The following is a 6,606-nucleotide window of genomic DNA, read 5'->3' on the forward strand; positions in this document are numbered from 1 at the left end:
TTACAGTCACGGCACGAATACGCACTTAATCAATGCATTCCGAAAGCATCATTTCTTCCTGCAGATACTTGAGTCATCAATCGGAATTTCTTTTATCATATTAACGAATTTCTTATTTCTTGAATATAATTTTTTAAATGCTATAATATTTTGTTAAATAACTTTGTTATACTAACAATATAAATAAATGTTTTTTTTAGATTTAAGTTAGATAAAGGTTTGAAATTATTCAAAGAATAAGAGTTTTTAAACACTTATTAATTATAATCAAATATCACTTAATTATTTTTGAACAATCCACATGTCTTCTTTTGTTTCATCTTGTACAAACAAAATTTTCGTAGAGAAAACAGATATAATTTATAATATTCATATACACGCATATATATTTCCATACAAACCGCTTCATGGAGGTGGTGCTCGAAACGTAACATCGTTTGCATTGAGAGATAACATCCCGGTACTTAGAACTCATTTGTGTCACTGGCACAGTAGATCGAAGTATCGTGAAACAAGTAATCACATGCACACCCACCAAACACATTGTGCAACACTAATAGATCAGGTTTATTCATGCAGTCACTGAATGATTCCGATTGCTCGAGTTCCATGTAGCTTTCGTCATGGCTTTGTTGCACGGAGAAAGTCGTATTGTCAATCGTATATAGCATAACGACAATGGGATTTCGATAACACCTTAGTATGAAGCAGCAAGTCTTCTCTAGATTTTCTACGACAGTTTAAAAGTAGCAGAAGGAGGAACGTTAGTCATTAATTTGATTTAGTTAATAATAAAAAACATTCCGAATTATAGCAAAATTTTATATTTGATACCTCTTTTCGATATTCTCTATCGAAATTTTTATTAGGTCTTATTTATGAAAGAAATAAAAACTTATTTTGATTTAGATTGTTTGAATACTCGATCTATAAAGCCCCAATCTCAGTCTATATCCTCAATCTGCAAAGAAAGTGCCAGCAGCCTACGACATCGTATACACAGTAATTCACAATATGAATGATAATAATGAATTTATGGGACAAAGGATGTTCACTTTCACGATTCATTGTTTGTCTATCACTGCTCTCCCTTGCCATGGATCGCGATTGATTTTTTATATTATGCTATTTTTCTGCGCGCTTATCGATGATTTCGATCCGCATGTCCTCCATAGAGAAGATAGACCGGTTTTATGACTGGTCCAGCTTTCGTAACCAAACCTGCCGATTTGCTTGTCAAGTGAATGAGTGTCCTGCTACTGTAACAAAAGATCATCGATCGTCCTGATTTTCTTAGCTTCGCGTCTGTGTTGAGAACAATAGTTTTATTTTACACGCACTACTTGAAACTCTGACTTTACTACAAACTTTTCTATACGTAGATCTTTGATTTTGCAACTATTAATTTTACATAAATGTTTGTCGAAAGGAGAAACTTTTATTTTTATCCATAAATTTATGATTTATTCTATTTTTTTGTCGTTCATAAAAAATTTATTACATTATGTGATAAATGTTTATTTACAATTGTAAAATTCGTTATATTAAGGTATATTTTTTAGGCATGCAATTAATTGAAACAATCAGTCAACATTTAAAAAAATAATAATTGTTCATGTTTGAAGAACGATATAAAACAGTTGTTGCGTAAAACCTGTGTTACAGTCAAGCCACGCCAAAGCAATTAAGAGCCACTAATGAGGGTTGCCTGTGGCAAGAACTCTCTCACAGGTCAAAGCCGCATGGCGTAAGGTGTAAATCTGACAGGTCCGGGTTAATGATCAAAAGAATTGATTTTATGCCGATTAACAAACATTCATCCATATATTCATTGGAGAGGAAGATATATTTAACTTTTACTACTTGGATTCTGAATTTCTCTAAGTCCATGAAATTGCGGCTTAAAAATATTCGGCAATAGCAATGCTGTTCCAGTAAAGAAATGTGGACGGATTGTTATAAATTCTCATAGCTAAGGAAAAAGGGATCTTCCAGATCCGGTTCATGAGAAACCGGATCCTGCAAAGAGAAGAGAGAATGAGAGAAAATAGACAGCTTTGAGACAGTGTTTTGAATTCTCTTCAATCAGAACTATGTTTTGATAAGCTTAATCATTTATTATTATATCAATCCGTGAAAAATTTGTACGAGCGACAATTAGCTTTAAAATACTTCACATTAACCTAATTTATCTAAATAATATAAAGTATTTTATAATAAAGAGTTTTGATCCCAAAAAAGGCGATATTAAATTAAATCCAATAATTCATTCAAAGATTCCATGAACGAAAGAACATTTAACGATTTCAAGATGTATCATTTATAATATTAATTGAAAAATATTTAACGTAAGAGGAAGAAATGACATTTTATATAATAATATTATATAATAACATATTTTATTTATAATGCAAACTCTCAACTAAACAGCGAGCAACTATTCCGATGCAATTCAGACTCACGACAGCGCGTTACACGATCTGTGCTCGACGTTTACGTAAGAAAGATTCGCAATTTAACTGACCGCGCGCGAGAATCCTTTCGCCGTCTTTATTGCATGAAGAAGGAAATCGAATGATTCGACTAAATCGTTTGAAGTCAACTGTATCGTCCGAATACGTTTTGCATTTGCCACGCCAATTAAGTGTATTTAGCAATCACAGTGTTTTTAAAAGATTACAATCCGATTGTGTCAATTGATTTCAATTGTATGATTATATATACATGCAAAGCGGAACTTTCATTAAAGCGATGCATTCTACGACAAATGGGAAACCTATTTTTCCCGCTTGCAATTTTGTGAGAAACTCAATTATGAATATGTAAATAGTTAGTGCAAGATAAATGTCATGAATATGTAAATTGTTGATTAGCGTCCTGGTGGCTAATCTCTTTTCATAGTTATCTGACACTACCTTGCGTACAAAGAATCATCTTCAGTATCTGGAGGGTTCAATCTTTCAAAATATGTAAGTAAATAAATAATAAAGATTAATTAATTGAAATTTATAGTGCTAGCTTCTCAGTACAGGTACAAGAAACATGTGACCTGCATACGATAATTGCGATGATATAGTATAATGTTCACTAATTGTAAGTTAGAAAACATCAGAGAGGGATGGCCGAATAAAGCGTGCAACTACACAATAAAATCGTCAACATTTGATTACAATGTTTACGATGTCGTAAAACTTGATGCGGTAGAATATGCGTTTATACATGCGTTTTATATGCGTTTATATATATGTTTTCTACTTACCATAAATTACATGTGACCTCTATTTTTCGCGTTTCATGTTTACTGAAGGATCATGCGTTCATACCAAAAATTCTCCATGTCATTTGCGAGTATCGCTAATTAGTAGGACGGATAATTAAGAAAAAAATTATGTGGAAGCAGCCGATCAGGTGGATTTTCTCTTTCTCGGTCATCGAGTTCATGAGGTCACTTGCCGGAGGCAAACTGGACCCCTTTCCGGTGCTTATCTTCCGTATCGCACTGTAGGATCGTGATACACCTTGTTGGTATAACCAGTTCTAACGGGCATTATCTGATGTTTCGGTCAAACAGGTAGTCCTGTATCATCAATGCCAATTCCCGAGCTCGCGTAGGTCATGGATACGGAAGTATCTATTGAAATACATTCTCGTCATTAAGAAATAAATGAACCAAAACAGATATGTTATTCGTAAAAGATTTTATGGAGAAACTAACAGCCAAAAGTAATAAAATAAAGTAACAATTAAAAGATACGACCTTTATGATACCATTCAAAAAATATAAAAGTTGCAAATCTAGCAGGTATCACAGTGACTTTTAATACTTAAGATTTGTTCTTTATGTTTTTCTATCTCTCCCTCTCTCTCTCTCTCCTCCCTGTTTTACTGCACAGTTCGATGAAAATCTACGTTGAACATTGTAGATAAACATTGTTGATACTTTCGCGCGAGTCCATGTAATTGAAATGGGGTCAATTATTTCCGGGAAGTAGCAATTCGTATATCATCTAATTCCGTGTTTTCCAAGTCAACGAAGAGAAAGCCTGCGTGCAGATTCATTTATACGCGGAGCGCCAGGTTTCTTTCGTGAAGTTTCGCAAAAGGAACTCTCGTGTTAAGAAAACATAGGAAAGTATTGCCCTCCAATTTTGACAAGCTTGTAGTGATACTAGCATATGGCTCAAAATAAAAATATGAACAAGGTCTTCAGACATCGACAGGAAATGCGCGTTAAACGTGAAGGAGGAGTCGTATTAAATCACCAACTCATCCGTGCTATGTGTCAACGATAAACGCGTTTCTCAAGCGACATTATATAACTGCTAAGACAACTTTCGACCCGGGGTCAGCAGTCTGCCAAGTTACGGGTTGCACGTGATAAAAATTTTAATGAGTCGTGAGCCTAATTAACGATATGACTCCAGGATGATTCGACGCTAAAGCACCGGTTGAGACCCACGGCGCAACGCTTTAATAGCTTTGTTGTGTATGTTCAATCCTTGCTACGCCTGCAGGTTCAAGATCTTCTTTACAATACCGTATTCTCTAAAGACGCCATTTGTCTCGATCAGATTAAACGAATAAGAAGAGAAGAGAATCGTTAGCTAATAATGGCCTGTAGTGACAGAAGCAAGATACGGAGGAACAAAGAATGAGAAGGGTATTAATGAATGAACGCAGAATGCATAATTACGCATTGATTTTGATCAATTCTTGCGCGGTGCTTGCAAAAGGTGTTCATTGCTACGTCGTAAGCAAAGCTCAACGAGAGATCGTAAATTCTGGCCAGGACTTCAAAAATTAATGAAAATTTTCTATAACAATTCCAAAGTAAAATTGAATTTTATTATTTTATTTTGATATGCATATAACTATAGTAATACGTACTTTTCCTAATATTTCTAAGAAGATGTTGCTTCAATCTTCCATTTCGAATGCGCTTCATCGTTCGTGGTCCATGTCAAACACATGCTTGACCTTGCACGTGCTATACGCGTTCCTGTGGACCTGTTACTTCGCATCTCACGATTATCTGTTCGTATCATGCACGTTCCTCCGGGATCGTTTCCGTAATCTGATATGCTTGGAGATACAAACCATCACGTGCTGAGGACCATTTGCCATTATTGTGCGCATACCTGAGTCTCAGCCCAGCATCCTGTAATCAGATGCCGGTTCGTTTCTGACATTTCACAACGAAATTGCAACGACTATGCATGTAATTCTAATTTGTTTTTAGAAATATAAATAGTGCAAATTTTTTAATAAAACTTTTAGTTATATAGGAATATTAAACATTATAGATGTTCTGTTTTATACTTGGACTAAGAAATGATAATTCATAAATACTATGTTTACACATAATTGAAAAATTAACTTATTCATTATAAGATTATATCATGTTATTCGGTCTTGGATTGTCTTTGACATTACGTACTTCATACTTTCTAATAGCATATTTTTGGTAAGAGAGGTCTTATTTTTCGATAAAGATAAATAAAACAATGATTTTATATAAATTAGAAAAATGTTGAAATATATTTTGTTTTATATTATTTATTGAACAAATTATCCACAATTTGTCCAATGAAACATAGCTGTACAATAAAAATGCTGATTTATATTTTATTATTTCTTAACTTATGTAATACGTTCTATAAAATACGTTTAATATATGCACATATTAAACATGTCTTTTTATTAACATTGAATTCATTGATATAATACATTGCCAAATATATATAGTATTAATCTTTTAAACATCTCGCCGATTCTATCACATATCCTTTAATTATTGGTTTAATTTGTAACAAGTATCTTTATAATCTCTATAATGTAATAATGTATAATATAAATTAAAAAAATATTTAATATACAATTTCTTATTAATTCTGAGTTTACAGCTATTATATTTTTAAATAAGAATTTGATTAAACAATTGGAGTTGTACGAATATTACTTCCCAATAAGACTTTAGGGTATTCACGTGATCTTTAATGTAAGAACACATTGTCGTAATCTTTAGCTCTTGAATTTTAACAACGTTGTTCTAAAAGTGGTGCTTTAAATGCTGTTAGGAACATTTCCTAGAGAAAATTATTCTACATTATTTGAGCTGATATGAAAGCTCGGTTGTTCTTCAAAGTACGGTAGATACTTTCAAATACAAGAGATATTTCCTACAAGTGACCATAGACTTTTCAATTGCCATGTCCTAGTCGGCAATTGGACTTCCTATGTCGTAATCAAATGTTGCACTTTCAGCAAAGAAGATTAATTGTTTATTACGCAACAAGCAACCGATGTATTTCTTGAATTTTTCATTAAAATCTGCGTTGATATAAAAATAATATCATTATAATAATTGAAAAATTGAACAACTGGACAAATAAGAAAAGATAATCAAACATTCCGATTTCCTATTTCTATAATATGATTTCTATAGGTTTTATGGATCTCATCCTTCGCTCGCAAACTGATATTTAATAATAAATAGTGGTAAAGTTGATGTTACTCTTTTTCAATATTAATTTTATTGTTACTTTATTAATATAATTGAGAATTGCTTTATTTTGGATTTTCAAAAATTAACTAAAAATTTATTAA

At 32.7% G+C, this 6,606-nt stretch overlaps 1 long non-coding RNA gene across 1 annotated transcript; it reads right to left on the reverse strand.

Annotated features, from left to right (window-relative positions):
• Window positions 1-239: 239 nt before the first annotated feature.
• Window positions 240-6,543, reverse strand: LOC113561476. Its single transcript, XR_003406218.1, has 2 exons — window positions 4,888-6,543; window positions 240-3,631 (listed from the first exon to the last, which is right to left on the reverse strand). It is a non-coding gene; the product is annotated as an uncharacterized LOC113561476 (long non-coding RNA).
• Window positions 6,544-6,606: the final 63 nt, after the last annotated feature.

Source organism: Ooceraea biroi, chromosome 2 (assembly GCF_003672135.1).
Source record: "Ooceraea biroi isolate clonal line C1 chromosome 2, Obir_v5.4, whole genome shotgun sequence".
NCBI lineage: Eukaryota > Metazoa > Arthropoda > Insecta > Hymenoptera > Formicidae > Ooceraea > Ooceraea biroi.